This window comes from Cupressus sempervirens, chromosome 5 (genome assembly GCF_028749045.1).
Source record: "Cupressus sempervirens isolate cs-2001-9-10 chromosome 5, ASM2874904v1, whole genome shotgun sequence".
NCBI classification, from domain to species: domain Eukaryota; kingdom Viridiplantae; phylum Streptophyta; class Pinopsida; order Cupressales; family Cupressaceae; genus Cupressus; species Cupressus sempervirens.
In genome coordinates this window covers 713912123-713932510 of record NC_143122.1, presented here as the reverse complement: position 1 = coordinate 713932510, position 20388 = coordinate 713912123, and positions in this window count along the sequence as shown.

The following is a 20388-nucleotide window of genomic DNA, read 5'->3' as shown; positions in this document are numbered from 1 at the left end:
AAGTGTATCAACCATATGCTTGTAAGGTAACAATTTCTCATCTTTGGTTTGATACATGTCTTTGATTTGATTGATGTCCAGTTGAGAATCCCAAAAGATTTCAAATGATGTTAACTTCCATTCCAAAGCTAACTTGGGACCCAAAACTAATGCTTCATATTCTGCTATATTGTTTGTGCATGATAAGAGCAGCTTGTAAGACTTGGCGATGGTGATTCCTAGAGGTGTGATAAATAATATGCCAACACATGAACCATGATGTGTGTATGAACCATTAAAGTAGAACTTCCATGTGACTAGTTCTATTTGGAGAATGTGTGTATCCAAAAAGTATGCTAGGATAGGGCTTGAGCTCTCTATGGGTGCATCTTCCATTTGATCGGTAATGGCTTGTCCTTTTATAACTTTCCTATCAATGTACTCAATGTCAAACTTGCTCAAGATCATCACCCATTTGGCCAATATGCCTGTTAATGTTGTTTTACTGAGAAGATATTTGAGAGGGTCAATTTTGGAGATGAGCTTAACTTTGTGTGTTAGAAGATAATGACATAGCTTTTGTGAAGCAAAAACTACTGCCAAGCAAGCTTTTTCAATAAAGGTGTAATTTAGCTCATAATTGACCAGGGTGCGACTGATGTAGTAGATAACTCTTTCCTTGCCTTGATCAGGGCTCCTAGTGATTTGTCTATCAGAGATATATGGAGCAATAAGGGTTTGTGCGACATCAGAGGAACCAAAATAGGTGAATTCATCAGGTAGGTCTTGAGAAGATCAAAGGCCATCTAACTTGATTGTCCCATTTAAAAACTATATCCTTATGAAGGAGATGAGTAAAAGGTACAAAATTTTCTGCTAGCTAAGATATGAAGCACCAAATTGACTATAGTCTCCCCTAAAGGGAGTGTAGTTGGCTCAAGTTCTTAGGAGGTTGCATGTTGATAATGTCTTGTAATTTTTTGGGATCAATCTCGATTCCTTTGGTAGAGATAATGTACCCTAAGAGCTTTCCAAATTGTACGCCAAGGGTGCATTTCTTAGGATTTAGCCTAAATTTGAAGGCTTCCAACCATGTGACTATCTTGTTGGTGTTTGGAAATGTTACTAGTTTCCAATTACCCTGATGAGAACAAAACACATCTAGGGGTAGCTAACTCCCATTTTCAACACGCCCATTCAGACACCAGGCCAACTATAAGGCATGACCCTTCTTCTACTTCAGGCTCTGCAAAACCTAGGTGGGTGGACCTATAGATTCTTTATATGGTACCAGTTATCAAAGCATACACTGAATCTAATGTAAAGCAGATAAAACCCTTATTTCTCCTATTAACTCATGTAATAACATAGATCTACAGTAGCAAATTGCAACTCTATGATATTCACAAGCTGAGTGAGGGCATCATATTTAAGTTCTTCAATATGAAAGGGGAAAAGCATTTGATTATTGATGTTCATGTTCAATAAATCCTCAAATATGTAGAAGTATAGCAAGTGATCCTATAATTGATCAGTGCCTAATCCATTTGGGCAATTCCATGAATTCAAAACATACATCTGTGACATTGAGACATATTTTGTATACCCAGACATCACTTCTATCTAATCACCTTGTGATTCAGACATCAGTGTTCATTCAGATCTCATTCTCACAAAATATCCTTCTCAAGTAACCAGTAACCTTGTTAAACATATCAAGCATTTACTTGGCCCTTTGGTCCAATAGCAAAATACATCAAACATACAACCTAAAAGGGATGCAAATGGGTCTCATATCTTTGTTCCAAAACCACATAAAACTTACAGATTGCTGAGACAGGAGACAAGAACCATAATGAAACTAGTGAAATTACTGCTCATAGGTATTCATTTCCTTGAAACTATACATTCAGATGTATAAAATTAAAACACAAAAAACACCTAACATATCATAACTTCCTGTATTATTTGTACTACTGCTGTTCACATGAAAGAATTATGCTGAAGTATGGTGTCTTAGTATTTGGGATCCATCAAAACTAGAACCAGAAAATGGTCTCTCAGCAGTGAGTGGTTTTTTCTTCCCAGAAATTGGAACCTACTGGTTTCTCAGTCACAAAAAATTGGAACCCTTACAATGAGAAAGAATGAGATTGATATAGAGGAAAGAATTCCCAGATTGAATCTGTACTTGACATCTGTCCACATGAAATTCCCTCTCCTAGCATGAAAAAACTCTCTCTAATCTCTCTCTTCAACTGAAAATCAAATCTGATCATTATGGCTTCTACAAGGTAGAAATATCTGAGATCATCGTAATTGATTTTTGATGCCAAGTTGAACTCACAGGGTAAAAGTGAAAAATCAGTTGAATATGGCCTTCAAAATGCAATAAAACATCACAGAATTGATTTTCTTCATTTTCACATTTCACCAAGCCTTCATATCTTTTTTTTTACCAATTCTGATGATGTATGATGAAAACTGCTCATTCTACTGCCGATGCCCTAGGAAACAAAAATTGGCTTATAACACGAACTGGTGAACACCTATACAAAAACTAACCTGAAAAATGGAAAATTTGGATTTAGTTAAGAATGAGTTTGATGATGATACCTTGTCTTAAGCTGTAAGAGATTAGAATGTTCTTCTTTCGAGTTTGATAGTGAAATTGATGATTATAGTGCATTTGATGAGGTAAATGACAAGGTGTTTGACGAAGTTGTTGTTGAAAATTAGTATGCACCTTGCAATGAGTTTTATGATGAATTCTCTGATGTGAAGACAAATCTGTTTGCTGATTGTGAAGAACCATTTTAAGATTGTGGATTAGTTTCAGATTCTAATGTTGATGACATGTGTGAGTACAAGTCAGAATGTTCATTTGAGTATCATCCACTCATACGTAAGGATTCACATTTTGAAGGTATGAGTGATCCTTTTCTCCATGTTGAATATGATGCATTCATATTCAAAGTTGATAGCATGCACAATTTATTAAATGAAGAGGATTTTCAGTTTCAGTCTGATATGTTTGAGCATGCTGATCAGAACTTTTGTAATAAGCAAGTTGTAGAAGATGAATCTATTTTTTATATGCATTGTGAAAGTCGAGGTGTAGATTTAGTTTCGTTAAGTGGTGTGTTTTGAGATGTTAATCTAATTGGCAAGATTGATACGAGAAATGTTTCCAGCTTACCTCATGATGAAAGGAATGAAAATCAAGTTTTTGATAGAGGTAAATAATTTTGCTGAAGTTTGGTGACCTAGGGTCATTGTGTGTACATAGTAGTGGTAGTAGTTTATTACTTTCAAGAAAGCCATTTGAGAGAGTTTTTGAAGTGCAAGTGTGTGGTTTACTTCTCCCAAAGATTTGAAATCTTGCCATGCCCACAAGGGACATGCATCCCAGGACAAAGCCACTGTTGGTGCTCAAAATTGTAGCCCAAATTTTGAGCACTATTGAGTGGATCAAGCCCTTAAATGCTTTTAAAGTGCATTTGTACACGGCTGTCCATTTGAGGCTTAAGAGGTGTTCAATTTTTTTGACACCTTTCATTCAACACGTCCACTCATTCCACAAAGTTAAAGTAATGTTTCGAGTCATTTCGTGAAGTCCTGTTTTGAGTAATTATGAAATTTGCATTTTCACCTAAGTGACAAACAACAATAGGAGACTGTGTTTGCCATTGAATATCTCGCACCCATAAATGTTTTGTGATTTTTCGCTTTGGGAGTGTCTAGTGTCCATACCTGAGAACCTATGTTTCAGATTTTGAGTCATTTTGAGTCTGTTTGACTAGGTTTTGAATCCCTTAAAGTTGGTAGTTTAATGTTTTCATGCTAATGCACATTGCACATAATTCTGGGAAGCCCTGTTTGACATGCTATAACTGTGACCTAATTGACCCAAATGTGAAAATTTCTATTGTGTTGTATTGCAAACATCAAAGACTTGTTATGTTTCAAGTTTCAGCTTATGATGAATTTGTTTGATCAGTTTTCAAACGCGATTCCAAAAGGAATTTCTATCTTTTTACTGGTGTCATTATTTGCAGATTGATTAGTAGCCATGTTCATGATGTTATATCTCCTAACCCATGATTGGCTAGATCAAATGGATTTTACCACTATGTAGTACTCTAAAAATTCTCCAAGTGTGTTAGTTTGCAAGTCATGACAAATCCATATGCACACTTTTCTGGGTCAATTCCATTTCTAAAAATCGCTTTTTGTCATTGTTCCCAGTCTACAAAATCTGAGTAGCCCACTTTGAACGCTTTCCATTTGCATCCAGTTATTCATCATGAGCCCAAATTGAATATCCATAATGTCCTCATGACAGAGAACCAATGTCCCAATTTTTTTTCTCCCATGTATCCATTTGCCCAATTTTCAAGGTCAAATCCAAACCCAGTTTGTTGTTTTCTGACGTGTTTTCTTGTAGGTGTTTTGAGAAGGCAACTTTGACAACGAATATCTTTTGATTGGGAATTTGTCATGAGATGAGATCTGACAAGGTACAAGTATGTAGAACAAAGAGTCAGTGTGCCAATTTTTAGGGCTTGGTCAGAGGTTTGGATCAGTTTTTAAGGCCAGTCAATGGACCTCCCGACGCAAAATTGATAGTTTGCAGAGCAGTGATAAAAATGAGTTTTTAATGATGATTCAGTAGTCGATTTGGTTTCTAGTTAATCTGAGAAGGTTGATGGATTAGTTGGATGAATCAGGTGTTTGAAAACGAATTTTTTTTAGCCAGACCCTCTTTGGGGCCTGACTGATTCCATTAGATTAATCAATACCATTCCATTAGATTAATCAATACCATGGATATCAAGGTTGTGTTAGTGGTCCTCATGTTTGCATTTGTTAAACATCTTGATATGTTTATGTCTAATAAAAGTGCGAGAATCACGCAAGTGTGAGGATTGTGGGTAAAAAAATAAGGAAGGAGACGCCTTTGAAAATACTAAAAAGGTGCCATTCAAGAGCCCACATGGAAAGCAAATGAAGCCATTTGAAAGGGTTACTTGTACTCAATGTGGAATCATGGGCAAATTATTTTCTTTCACCTTGGAAAACAAAGTGTAGTATGAAATGTCAATACAGACAAAGCATACAATGTTTATTCTTTGATATCAATCAAGGGCACATGAAGTGTCATGGGAAAAGTCTATGTAATCAAAACAAGCACAATTTCTTCTAGAAACTTTTGATACCAATAAAGGGTGCAATTATTTGAACCAGTCTTTAAAATAGAAAAGAATTGCTCTCAAAAGCCCAAATAAGAAGCCAACACATATAAAAGAAACATGACAGAGTATTAATGTTGTAAAGAGCAAAAGAGGCAGTGGGTTCAAAGGAAATAACAGTGACCATGGAAAGCTACTTGCTGGCTAACAGAAGGAGAGCTTCCACGGCTTTTAAGCACCCACACAGCCAAACACAAAGCTCATGCCAGAGGATTAGAGGTAACCCACAAATGTAAGATAAAAGAGTCCGCCTGCTATAGCATGAATGGAAGACATGCCATATACAATGAGAAGATGCCTATACACAAAGGGCATTGAAAAAGCCAGAGTAAGGCAAAATACACATGAAACAGTCATATCAATGAAAGAAGCGATAGGCGTTAAATGCAGGGTTACCACGCCAAACTGTAAGAAGTCAGCATAAAAGATCTTTGAGACCACAACTCACAGGCCACGTTGAATAAAGGGACAGAACCATGTTAAAATAGGGTTTCTTCACACAAAAAAGCTACAGTCTCTCACGCATTAAAAGAAGATTCTCCATGCAAAGCGTAGCACTCCACGCTAAAGCAAAGGGAGGAGCTCCCAAGTCAACAAAGAAGGAACACACGTCTTGCAGAGAAGATAGAGCAGGATCCAACCAAGATAGAATAGGCAGAGGCATCATAGCAAAATTTAAAAGGGAGTATCACGCAAGCCCATATGCTAAGGTCATAGAGAAATGTTTTAAAAGGAGCCGCTGGCATTTAATAAGGATACACGTAGGAAAGTCTTAAAAGAACCCAATCAAACAAGTGAAGGCAGCTTATGAGAAAAGCGTGGACAGAGGAGAGAATATTAAAAGAAACTCCACAGCTTATAAAAAGGAGAATTCACATGTCAAAAGCAACAACAGATCTCCTGCACAAAATGAAGCCATGTAGCCTCAAACCAGGCAGCATAAAAAAAAGAGAGCTCTCCACGCATTAAATGAAATATGAAGTAGCTAAACATGCAGCTAGTTAGAATGAAGAAGCCATAGTGATAAAGGGGAGTCGCTAAAGAAAAGTCAGAAGGAGCTCCCACGTAGCATATACTATCAAAATAGTTAGCTCTTACCAACGAGGAAGGAAGATGTCTCAAGAAAGAATAGGCTGCGCATTGTCACAAATGGAGGGAAGCTGAAAGAAGGATAGTCCCACATTGCTGGTGATAGAGAGCTTTTAGATCTTTAAGTATAGAAACACTCACAACTTAACGTGTCTCAAGGAAAGAGGCTTTTTGAAAGCCGCATGCCCATGTTATGGGTCCCAACTCAAATGTGCAAGCCGGAGGTGATGTTAGCGCTGCCAAAGAAAAATTTTGAACTAACATGCAATCAAAAATTGATGATGTTAGCAGGAATAGGTCATCGAAAAAGTCCAAAAATCTGGCGGTCACTACCTCGCTAGTTGGGAAAATCTTGGAACTCTGGTTAGTGACATAGTGAGTCGCCAAAAAAAACTTGGAGATCTAGTGAAGACAAACAAGTTTAGAAGGAAGGAGATGTTGACACATGTCCTCATCATGTGGTCCGCGCTACATCGCCGAACGAAAGATGCATGCGATTTACCATAGCGACATGGCGAGGATTGATGCAGTGACGACATGTGGTAGTGGGTCTAGGAGATGGTGATGTGGCAAGAGTTCCAAGGCAGATGGTGATGTGGCGAGCAAGTTTTTGAGATGCACGAGATTGCAACACGTGGCAGATCATGTGGTTCTCGCTATGTCACTAAGGGAGAGATACATGCCAGTTAGTATAGCGACATAGCGAGTATGACATGGCAGGGAGCAGACATCCAATCAGAAGATGACACGTGGTGAGGTCGATCAAACTAGGTTTGACCCGGATGGAAAAGGCAGGTTAAAATCAAAAGTCTCAAATAAAAGCTTATTTTATTCTTCTTGGACTTTCACGTGCAGGAGCAGAATTTTTAAATAAAATTTGATCTTTAATATAGTTCAAACTTTGTAAAAGTTTAAATTTTTGTAAAATGTGTGAGAGCCATGGAGTCAGAGCTTGAAACTTTAGAAGGCCAAAACCTAGGTGTTTTTTTATCGAAAATTAGCACTCCAATATACCACCAGAACTGGGAGAATCCAAATTTTTTGAATCTAAAGTCAGTTCTGACACAGGTGCTCACCAGTTTGAGCTATAGGTAAATTTGTAAAATCTAAGGCATTGGCAACAGAATAGGTTGAAATCATCATGAAGTATCAAAGTTTGTTTCAGGGCAGTTTTGAAGGCTTGGTAAAGTCCGGGTGTGAGGAAAATCAGTTTTAGAGTGTTTCCTTGGCTTTTAGAAGTTAATTTTTTAACTAATTTTCATTTTACCGTGAGTAAAAATCAAGAATCAAATCAGTTATTTGTTCAATCATACATTTTAGATAGTTGATGCTTTTGAAGCCATAACTGATTAAAGATTTGATTTAGCATTTGAGGGAAAAGAGAAGAAAGATGGTTTTAAATTGTTGAGAAGGTTTTCCAAGTGGACAAGTGTCATGTTTAGATTCAATCCGAGAAATTCCTTCTTTCCTATATCTTTCATTCTTCTTCTCATTTGTAGTGGTTGGCAGTTTGCTCTGGGTAATACCAGCAGGGTTCCAGTTCTACTGTTGAAACCAGGATTGTAGATGGTTTTACTTCCTGACTTTGAGCTGAGCTCTAGTAGTCAAGGCCACACATCCACCCTATGCAGATTTTCATTTCATGTTATGCATTGTTATTCTAAAGTACTGGATATTGATGCTAGATCATATGAATTATCTTGAGTTTCATTTTGTGTTACCAGTTACTGCATTTAATCTTTCCAAGGATAAATACAAAAGGTGATTTACAGGAATTATCTGAGTTTTCTAGTTCTGTCTCCTAATTCTTCATGTGTCATTAACTTTTTAATTGAATGGATAATGTTCATTTGGTTTAAGACATTTTGGATGAAGTGTGTATCAGATCTTTGTTGCTTTTGACTCAAGGAGTTAAGTAAATGCTTCATAGTTCTGATAGGGTTTCTAGGTGTATGAAGGGGATATTGCATAAGAATGGGATTAAGGAATTTTAGTTGATAAACTTGATTGTAATGCAAGCAAGTTAGGTCATCCTACTGGTAATGACTATATTTCAATGGATAAGGCACTGATCACTAAATTAGATGCAACCTGATATGAATGGCATTTGCACAAATCTTTTATTCAAATCAATTTAGTTGTTCATGTTTGAAGTGGGCATAAAAGTTGAATCCTCACTCAGCTTCTGAGATCCATAGATCTACACCTAGCTACTATAGGTCCATCTCATTTCATAAGTCTTTAGGAGATATAAGGGTTTTCATCTGCTTAATAGATTCAGGGATATGTTTTTGCACTGGTACAGTATCAATTGAATCTAAGGTTTACCTGCCTAGTTCTAGCAGAGCCTGAAGTAGAAGAAGGGTCATGCCTTATAGTTGACTTGTTGTTGGAAATGGCATGTTGAAAATGGGAGTTAGCTACCCCTAGATATGTAAGTTTCTCAGTGGGATAATTGAAAACCCTCCAACATTTTCAAACACCAACATATCTTATCCAAAATTGGCAAATGGCGTGTATGGGATTTGGTGAGGTCATCTACATAGTCTTCCATAAAGGTAGGCATCATGTCATGAAAAATGGTAGTCATTGCCCTTTGATATGTAGCCTTGACATTCTTGAGACCAAAAGGCGTGACGTTCCAACAAAAGGTCCCCCATGCACAAGTAAAGGAAGTCTTCTCTCAGTCTTTAAGTGCTATGCTTATCTAGTTATAACTCGAAAAACCATCCACAAATGAGAACATAAAATGTCTCACTGTCAGGTCCACAATTGTGTCAATATTTGGAAGGGGGCATTCATCTTTAGGACATGCTTTGTTGACATCACAAAAGTCAATACAAATCTGTATGTTGTTGTCTTTCTTTTGAATAGGTACAATATTTGATATCCATGATGCATAGGCCAATGACCAGATGAAGTTGGTACCAAGTAATTTCTCCAATTTCATTTTGACCAATAATGCTATATGAGGATGTATTTTCCTGAGTTTTTTTTTAATTGGCTTGGCATCTAGAGAAATGTTGAGATGATGAAGGATTAGATTTGGATCTAACCCTAGCATGTTAGTGTAGGACCATGCAAAATTTATTTTCCTTTCTTTGAAGAAGCGAATAAATTTTCTTATTTCCTCTAGAGTTAAGGACTATGCCAAATGAATTATTATGGGTTCTTGGTCTATTCCAATGTTACCTTTCTCTGTGGGCTCAATCATAATAGATGACATTTCCTCTAAATGTTCAGGTAAGGTATCAATCATCTCATCCATGGGTGTCACAGTTGGGTTTTCACCATTAGATGAGTCACTTCTAGTTGTTTCAACTTTGTTCTCAAGACCAACCACAATGTGGTTCAGGTCATTAGTTCTTTGATGTATTTGGCCCTTTCTCATGTGACTGAGATGATTGATATCAGACCCATCCATATGTGTTTCTCTTGTTCCTTGTAGACGAGATGGTTCAATGACATTAAGGTATATGAAAATATCTTGGCCAGTGTCAAAATTTGGGATGTTGTGAGGTTCGCTTGTGTCCCACTTGATAAGCTCGGGACAGACTAAGGATAGTGACTCATAGTATAGATGGGATTTAGCATGATTCAAATACATGACCTCATTTGGTGACTCATACGCTGTATTGGTTAGATCTATAACATGTGCTTCTTCTATAGTGTTTAGCAAAGTAGAGCTTTCGAGTTGCTCATAATATTCATCTTTGACCTCTACTAGAAAGAAGTCTAGAAATAAGGTTTGAAATTGAAATCCATCATTAGGTTCATGATCCTCATGTGATATGATGCTAGGTGTCTGTTCTATGTCATTTTCTAAGCCACTCTAATGTGTATTGACTCTTTGTGGTGAAGTAAGGCCTGGATGAGAAGTGGATCCTTGTGTTGTGGAATTGTTGGGTGTTAAAACATGAACAAAATCACATTCTTTATCATGAATAGATTCTTCAGATAATGAGTCAAATTCCCACTTGGTGGAATCATCATCATCTTCGTTATTAGTGGCATCTTTGGACAGTTCTCTTGCATGGTGGCCAGTCCACTAAATACCTCAATAACAAAGGATTGGACATCCTTTCAGATTGACTCTATGATTAGACAAAATCATGTATTTTCATAAGAATAACACATAAACTTCATTTTATTTTGTCAACCTGGGAGCGTAAGTTTGAGAGGGTGACTACAAAGTATATGCTTTGATTCCTCTTTAAGTCATTATAACTAAAATAGAAAAGGAATGCTAAAGGAAACTAAGCTAGGAACTGAAACGACATCTTGTCTTAAAGCTTGGAGTACTACTATAAATAGTAAATCTATCTATGCACCTATGTTGCAAGAATAGTTCAATGATTTTGTTATCAATGGCTATAGGAACAATAAAAATCTACTTTGCAAAGGAACAAACAAGGAAATAAAATCTATTCTAACAAAGCAGTTCACTCACCAAGTGGGCCCCCTTGGATGAGTGAACAAAAAGGATAATCAAGGTAGTAGGTGGAAACTTGAACTTTTTATTCTATTCATTCATAGTAAGGAGTTACATTTGATTAAAAACAAGGTTACACACTGTTGATTTGAACAAACAATCTATTCTATCTTCCTTCCGGCCAAAAAATCCTTTCAAAGCTACAACAAGCATTATTTAAAGAAAGGCTACAACAACTTCCTACTTCTATGATCACTCCATCAATGATGATCAATTACAAATCATAAAGTTTACAAAAAAAATATCATTAACTTCAATTTAACTCCTCCAAGAATATAGCAGGTTGAGGAAGCTATATTCGTGCGCTACCATAACAAAAATCACACAATAATCTACTTGTTGCGGTGATTCATCAACCTGATCGGCTTTGACTTAGCATTGAAATGTTGACTTTGAATATGCACAGCAAGTACCTACAAAACATTGAATGCAACAACTTCCACATGCATATATATTCATTTCATCATCAATGTTAGAAAAGGTATAATGTTCAAACTATCACTCTTTGCAATTCCTATGGCTACAAGAAGGAACCTACCCAAACATAGCATGGATGAGGAAACATTTATCAGCATTTAATATTCCTTCATTAAACCATATAAGTCCATAGACTCAAGCAAAAACAACATAATTTAATAATCTATACTTCAATCTTCATGTCTTAACATATAGATAATATATTCATAAAATCATAAGTTCTTTTTCTTAAACCATAGAGTCATAAAATGTTTCTGCAAGATAATTGTCTAAAAAAAAAATAAAAGATTCTCAAAATAATGGTATTTTAGAGGCTCATCATTCCCCCCAATTGATCTATTGCTGGTCCCCAGCAATCATGAAGTTCCCGATCTAGGCCTGCACTCTCCAGTCACTAGGTGTCCTTTCACTTGGCTCATTATTCACATAATTAAAGTAACCATAATTTGTCTTAAGCCTCTTCCAGCCTCAAACTTCAACAGTCATGTCATGATCTTCTGCATTGTCACTTGTTGCTAGTAGTGGCTGTAGAAGAACTGGGTGGTGATACCTTAATGGTAACCAATGTTTGCACTAATTTCTCCCAATGTCAATGTACTAAGGAATCCTAATTGTGGAAAGAGTCAAGTTTTGTGGAGAGTGGGGTTCTCTTATTTTTAGATCATGTGGCATTCTAACCCATCGCAACCTTGAGGCAATGATTACTGTCTCAACATTCTAGGATAAGTGTTGTTCCCAGTCTATAAAGGTCTGTTCTTTGACTATACTCACCTTACCAAGTCCTGCAGGATTGCCCAAAATAGAAATCCAATCTAGATATATTCGTCTAGAATGTTGAACTTCCAGTCTCATGAATAAGGGTGTTGTCATTTTATTCTCCTTATACAGTACAAATTTACGTTCTCTACTTATTTAATTTTGTATCCATGACATTACTGCTCTTAACTGCACATCCCCTACATACAGGACTAGGTTCCACTCAGTGTCATTAGGCATGACCAAGTTATGAAGATACAAATCACACAATAAATTTTTCAAAGCCATGAGAACAGATTGGAAAGCATCATAAAATTCATGTGGGGTAGAGATAGAGGGATGAAGACTTTCTACAATTCTAGTCAATTTATAATTTGCAACTTGTTCTTTAAGAAATAAAGCATATATTGGTGATGGTGACCTACATTCTATTAACTTAGGAATCAATCCTGTGATCTACTCAATTCTTCTTTTTAGGACTTCATTCTGATCTAAACTTTGTTTCAACTATTAACTCTGCTCATTAATAACATGCTCTAATTTTTATTTCTCCAATTTCCATTAAGCTCTCTCCCATAACAACTGTTGAAACAAATTAATTCTTGCAGACAAAGGTGTAGACAAATCGGGTGGTGGCAATGGCTCGTGATTAAAGAGGTCTATCCATTCAGGTGCCAAATGGGGAGTTTTGTTGATACTATGTGGTGTGCAACACTCTCCTTTTCTTATGACAATAGTTGTCTCCATATTTTCTTCTATACTGGATTCAATGGCTGTTGCAACTAATGTGTCTAACCCTTCTTGATCTTGTTTTTCTAGTACTTCCTTAACAATTTCAAGTCTAAATTCTGGGTAATTCTTCAAAGGGATTTCTACAAAATTTTCCCTAATATCTTGCATATTAGGGTTTTCTTTAAACTCCTCATATATTTTATGCTCACCAAACTCCTTATCACTGTCGATAAGCACATAATCAACACTACAATCAACTTTCGGTTGTAGATTGTGGGTTTTGCTCTCATTTTTACGAGCTTGAGTTTGTTGCAATTCTTCCTCTCGAGAGGACTCCTTTTCATATTTAGAAAACTTATGGGTAACTATGGGAATAGAGGCTTTAGGAAACCTACTCTCGGAGAGTCTCACACTTTGCATTGTGGGTGGTGTTGACAAGCATAGAGGATTCCTTGATTTCCTCTTGCTTACAGATATTTCCACCATAGGAGCTTCAGGAGGTTTTTCTAGATTTTCCTTCTCTTGAGAGTGTAGGGGTTCATTAAGGTTACTCTCCTCATCTAGTTATTTTTCTAACCCTTTTGCTTTAGGTTCCAAAGTTTTACCTTTGTCTTTCTTAGTGGGAGACCTATTCTTAGCAGATGACAAGGCCTTAGAAGCACTAGCAACTTCTACATTTTTGCTTCTCTTTTTGTTAACAATGGAGGGTTCAGCTTTGTAAATCCTCTTCTTAGTTGGTATAGGACTAGAGGGAGAGGCTTTAGGAGCATTTTCATCTTTGGGAACAACTCTATAGAATCTAGTGGATGTTCTTTGCCTTTGTTCAACACCCTGGCCTCTAGGGCCGACCAACCTAGGCTCTACCTCTTTTAACTACAAGAACTCCTCTCATGACTCAATTGCTTACTTATTCAATTCCCTTTCTATGATTAATTTTATTAAGCAATGGTGAGAGGCAGACTAATCTTTTCCTTACTGCACTAGAGAAGCTTGCTTCTTAACAATGTTAAATAGGAAATTTGGAAGGTTTACTTGTATATAATCATGTCGTAGGTGAGCCAACATTTTGAAATGTAGGGCATGCAGGTATTTATAATGTCCCTTGCACATGAAGTATCAAATGATAAACATGACTAGTTGAATAAACTCTATTAGCAAGGATAACCTAGAAGTACCTTGTTTCTTATCAATGTCCAGTGGAGGGTCCTGGTGTATACTAAATTGTGCCCTAGCTGTCTTTAGGTAAAACTCTTTCTCCCAATTTTTGCCTTCCTAGGGCAACCTAGTGACCTCGACTACCATCTCCTCTGAGAACTCAATTCTCAAACCTTTAACCATTGCAACACCATCCTTTAAGATGCTCATGAATTGAAGAGCTATCTCTTCATAAAAAAAATGATGTTTTAGAGCTTGGTGAATCAAGGTTTACAATATTACAGCACTAGCCCTAGTTATTTCAAAAAAATGACATGTACTTGGAGAGTTTAATGCACAATATCTCATAATATCCTTCTTGCATCAAATTTCATAATTTCTGCTTGTGTACAGGTCTGTCACTTGAACACATTGCAAATCATCATTAAAAGTTAATTAACTACTTTTAATGTCCTTAATTTCATAATGACGCAATCACAGAAGGACAAATCACCAACATGTGACATTAAGTATGCAATTATTTGCAGTCATCTCAATGAACTTTTGAAGTTGCATGCAATTTGAAATTGATTTAAAATCAAACATTTAATATTTCCCTCCCCCCAACTAAATAAAGGCATGGGTCCCACTAGGCCAGGATATGCAAGAGTGAATAATTATAAACAATACCAAATCCTAACAAAGCATGAATAAAATGCAAAGTTATGCGGTAGGTACCTACCAATTGCTGTAGGAAAGATGTTCTAGAAAAGATCATTGGAATTGATAGAGTGATGGGATGGAATGGTAATATGGAAGAGAGAGAAGGTGAAGTGGAATGGATGTGAAGAAAGTACTTTAAAAAAGAAAGTGTTTATTATGAATGCCTTGAACGAAGTCAAGAAGTATTAGGAGTTAGGGTAGGAGACACAGACTCTTTGGCTATAGGAATGAAAATGTCCTCATTGTGCTCGAATTGTTGTAGGAACTCTTCATGGCTAACTGGTTTATTTTAAAGCTTGAGATGATGCCCATTGACAAGTAGTTTGAAGTGAACATGATCAATGGTAGATAGCTAAACTGCACCATTTGGAAATATGACAACAATCTCATACATTCCTAACCAACATGTTTGGAACTTCCCTAGGTTATGTTGGTACTTTGAGTCATAAAGGAGTGCCCAATCTCCTACAAAATTTTTTTTTTGTTTAATAAACTTGTCATGTCACTATTTTCTTTGGTGTTGAATGAGTTGAGAATTGTTTAAGGTAGATTTCCTCCATTCATCAAGATCGTTTAAACTCAAAATTCTATCATGTTGGGCAATAATTAATTTTATCCTGAGCTCCAAGGTAGTCTTCAATGTTTTATACTCAAATTCTATAGGCACTACTACTGACTTACCATAAACAAGCTATAAGGAAGTAAAACTAGTTGTGGACTTCCAGGTGGTTCCATAAGAACAGAGAGCTTGCGTGTATCCCAATCCTTGTGATGGAGTGCTACAGTCTTGGTGAGAATGGATTCTGACTCCCTATTAGTAACTTCTACTTGACCACTAGCCCGAGGATGATAAGGTGATGATTTACCATGCTTGATAGTATACTCCTTCATAAGAGCAATTATCAAATTTGATGTAAACTAAGTTCCTTGATCAATTGTGTATAAAGATGGATTCATACAAAAAAATTTCCATGTTGATATCCCTTGGGTGTTTCATGGGTTTAGCCTTTGCCCATTTGGTTATGTAGTCAGTGTACACTAGAATGTAGGATTTGCCTTGTGAAGTAGGTTCAATGGGTCCTACAAAGTCAATCCCCCATTTGTCAAATGGTGTGACAACTACTTGAGGTTGCAGTGGCATTTCATCAAATTTAGTGGGTCTTCCCAATCATTAACATTTTTCACATTTCTTCATATATCTGGCTGCATCCTTGTGCACGCTTGGCCAATAATACCCAGTTGTCAAGATTTTGAAGGCTGTTCTTTTGGCTACAAAGTGACCTACATAGGGCTCATCATGACATGCCTTCAAGACATCATATGTTTCATCCTCTCTTAGACACCTATGCATGACTTGATCAGGTCCAATATAGAACATAAATCCAACAATCCATGAATAATTAAAGCTCTTCTCTGCTAGTAACTTTCTTGCTTGGTCAAAGAAGTAAACTGACATTTTACCCATGGTGATGTAGTTAGCAATATTTGCATACCATGGGTTTTGTCCGAACAATAGAAAAAGGTGCTTATCTGGAAAACTATCATCAACGGTTGTAGGATCATCAAGGACATGTAACTGATAGAGAAATTAGGGTACCACATTGGCCTTACTAGGTTAATCAGCTATGGTGATGTCAAATTCTTGCATGAGCAATAACCATCAAGCCAATCTTCCTGAAATTGCAAGTTTTTTCACCAAATATTTCATAGTAGAATGGTCAGTGTGAACAAATATTTCATATCTAGTCATGTAGTGTCTGAACTTATCGAGGGCATATATGACTGTAAGTAATTCCTTTTCAGTGACTGTCTAATTAAATTCTACACCTTGCAAATTCTTACTGATGAAATAAATGGCATGTGCGATAGACTCCACTTTCTGTCCTAGCACAACACCAATAACATAGTCTAAGACATCTATATGAATGTGAAAAGGAAGGCCCCAATTGGGTCCTCTCAAAATAGATGCTATGGTAAGAACTTCCTTAAGCTATAGGAAGGATGTTGCACAATCAGAGTCCCAAGAAAATTTAGAATCCCTTTTGAGCAGGTTGTAGAGATGTGCTGCAAGTTGATTGAAGTTTTTAATAAATCTTCTATAATATCTAGCATGTCCCAAAATACTGTGTACATCCTTCTACTTCTCTGGTGTAGACAAGGTACTAATGACTTCAATCTTTTCTAGATCTACTTGGATGCCCTTAGATGAAATGAAATGGTCTAGCACTACCCCTTCCTCCATCATCATAAAATATTTCTCACTATTTAGGGAAAGGTTATAGTCCTGACATATTTTGAGTAACATTTCTAAATTTGCTTTTGCTTCTTCGAAAGTAGCACCATAAGTAGTAAAATCATCCATATAGATCTCCATATAGTTTGCAGAAATGTCTGAAAAGATACTGATGATAGCTCGTTGAAATGTGGCTAGGGCATTGCACAAGCCAAAAGGTAAGGCTGAGTAGGAAAATGTTCCCCATGGGCAGGTAAAAGTTGTTTTTTCTTGATCTTCTAGGGCTATTTGAATCTGATTGTAACCATTGAAACCATCCAGAAAAGAAAAATACTTTTTACTAGCTAGGTTGTCAAGGACTTGGTCTATAAATAGCAATAAAAAATGGTCCTTCTTAGTGGCTGAATTGAGCTCCTTATAATCTAAACAAACTCACCATTTTCCTCCCTTCTTGGGTACTTTGACTATGGGTGAGACCCATTGACTATCAAAGATGGGGTATAAAAAACCAACACTTAATAGTTTCTGTAATTCATTCTTAACTATATCTTTTAAGACAATATTAACTCTCCTTTGAGGCTATTGAATAGGTTTGAAGTGAATAGGTTTGAAGTCAAGGCTGATGTAAATCTTGTGAGTGCAGAGCATAGGGTCTAATCCTTTCATGTCCATGTAATCCCAAGCAAATGTGCTTATATTCTCCTACAATAACTACACCATAGCTTTCTGTTGAGAGGGTGATAAGGCATTGTTTACATTTAGTTCTTTTATTGGACCAATTTCCATCTTAATAACCTTATTTGCCATGAATAATTAGGCAATCGGAGGATAATCCATCTCATGAGGTAATAATGAATGGAGAAACTGTGAAGCTTCTAAATGATGTGGTGAATTCAAGGATGGTAAAATGGTTTCTAAGATACATTCATCTTGAGGATACTTTGGAGATTTTATTCCATATTCATTTAGAATAATGGATGAAATTATTTCATCTTTGTCTTGAGCAGCTATAAATGATTCTCTACCTATCATCATCAACTGATAGATGGAATTGACTTCTAGATCATCATCACCCAAGTTTGGCCAGATTACTTGGTCATCTAGTAATAATGGTTGAGCAGGGAAGTATAACGTAAGGTTCTTGGTATGAATACTAGTGGATATTGTCATCTTCCCAGATCAACAAATTATATAAGCATTTGCAGTGGCCAACCATGGTCTTCCTAAAATTAAAGGATATCCTCCCATATTAGCCCTTGGGGAGAGAACAAAAAAATCAACTGGATACTCCTAAGAATTTAAGGTGACTATAACATATTCTATCATCCCATTTGGTTTAATGGTAGAGCTATCAACAAGTTGAAGGATGGCGGGTGTCTCTCTGAGGCCAATGATATGCAGCCAAGAAAATACTTCCTTTGTCATGACATTAATAGACGCTCCTAGGTCAATCAAAGCATTTTAAACTTGGACCCATGAATAGTGACTGTAACTACAGTACTCCTAGGGTTAGAGTATTTAGGTATAGTTAATTTCTCTAGCATTAAGTCAGACAACTATCCTAGGACATGAATGGTTTTTGGATTTTTCTTCTTCCTTCCTAGCTACTTAATGCATTCTTCCTTAATATCTTTAGTATATGTAGGGACTTCCTTAATAACATCTAACAATGATATTTTTACTATCATTTTCTTTAGCTAATTGAGCAAATCAATGACTGCACGATTCTCTGTGGGCTAGCCTTGTTCTATCAACCTATGGGGAAATGGTGGTTCTTTGGCTACACGAGAGGTCTGATGATTTGACTCATCTATATGCTCAGTCAAAGGATCTTCAACTTCAGTTATTATAGGCTTTTGGGGCGTAGGAAGAGTGGTTCTTGATCGTAACTAAATATCATTCAATGAGATGACATAGCTTTGTTGTTGAGCCTATTGTTTAGTATTGTTTGGATTAGGATTAGGTTGAACTGGTAGTTGGGTCTGCTTGGAAGGAGTATTAGTGGCTATAGGAGGAGGCATTAGAGTTTTCTACTGAGGTGGTGGCAATAGGGTTGGCTAACTATATTGGGTATTCCAATTCTGAGGTTGCTGCCAACATTGTTGAGGTTGTTGCCAGCTTTGTTGAGGTTGTCGCTAACTATGATTTCCACTAAAACCATTATTTTGAAAATTTTGCCATTGATTATTATTATTATAACTTTGAAGAGGATCTTGTGGCATACCTTGTCTTTGAGCCCATGGCCTTCTTTGAGCGACATAAAGTACCTCTTCATTTTCATCAATGACTTTGAACTCGGTTGCCATTGGTTGTGTCTCCACACTTGCAACAGACTTACATCTATAGTGCTTTTTCTTTTCTCTACAATGTGGACAATATTCAGTCAACATGGCATTAGCTTTATCTTTCTTTCTTCTGGCTTGCATGGTGTCTAGCTGAGTGGCTACATTGTTAATGATGTCTTTCTTGAAATCTGATAGCAAATTAGATAATTTCATCTTAGATACTCCTGAATTGCCATTGGACTTATGTGGTAGATCTCTAAGTCCCCTACCTTTCTTCACAGTAGCTCTGGAATAATTTAGGCATATACTTTGTATATTAGTCCAAGTATTTTGAGTGATATCCCCTCTTGCCATAAGGTCTAGAGCTTCAATGCTTCCATCATTTATAGCTCTTAGAAAAAAATGTTTCTTTGATTCCTCATTCAATTGATGCTATGTGTTACACTGCAGGTTGAACATGAACTAGGAAACATAATCTTCCAAGGTTTCATAATCCTTTTGGGACATTTTGAAAATGTCATCCCCTTTTAGATCTCAACCTTTGCAATATTTCTTATACTTTGTGAGAAACAAATTTCTCATTGCAGGGCAATCTGCTACAATGTTGGCACCCAACCCCATGAACCATCTTAGAGCGGCTTCTTTGAGGGTAGAAGGAAATTCAATTTGTGGGCATCAATTGTATAGTCATAACTTTTACATAGTATTTCAAACTCAAAGATAAAGGTTTTAAGGTCTTCAGTGACCAATCTATAAAACTTGAGAAGTGCAGTAGTAAGTATGTTCTTCAAATTTTGGTTACCTTGCTGAGGAGGGATAGGAAAAAGAAATGTTGGTTGAGGCTAAGGCTAAGCCATTCTTGGAGGGGGTACTGGCAATGGTGCTTGATATGTGACAAGAGAAAGTGGATTATTTAGGTTCAACAAAGAGATCATTTAGATGCAAGGATTCATTTGAAAATGAGGGTATTCATTCTTGAGCATTAACAAATGGATTTTCAAGAGGTTCTTCTTCATTCTCATTGTGAGGTTCTTCAGGTTCAGGATTAAAAATGTCTTCCTGAATATTACGAGGAAGAAATCTCCCAAAGGGGTCTCTTCTTCGATGCATGCAAATTAATACAAAATCTAAACTAACATAATGACTTTAGGGTTGAATTAGATTGACACCTTCCTTGGTAATGACAACAAAAATGGCCAGTCAGCTAAATACCTTAGTAACAAAGGATTGGACATC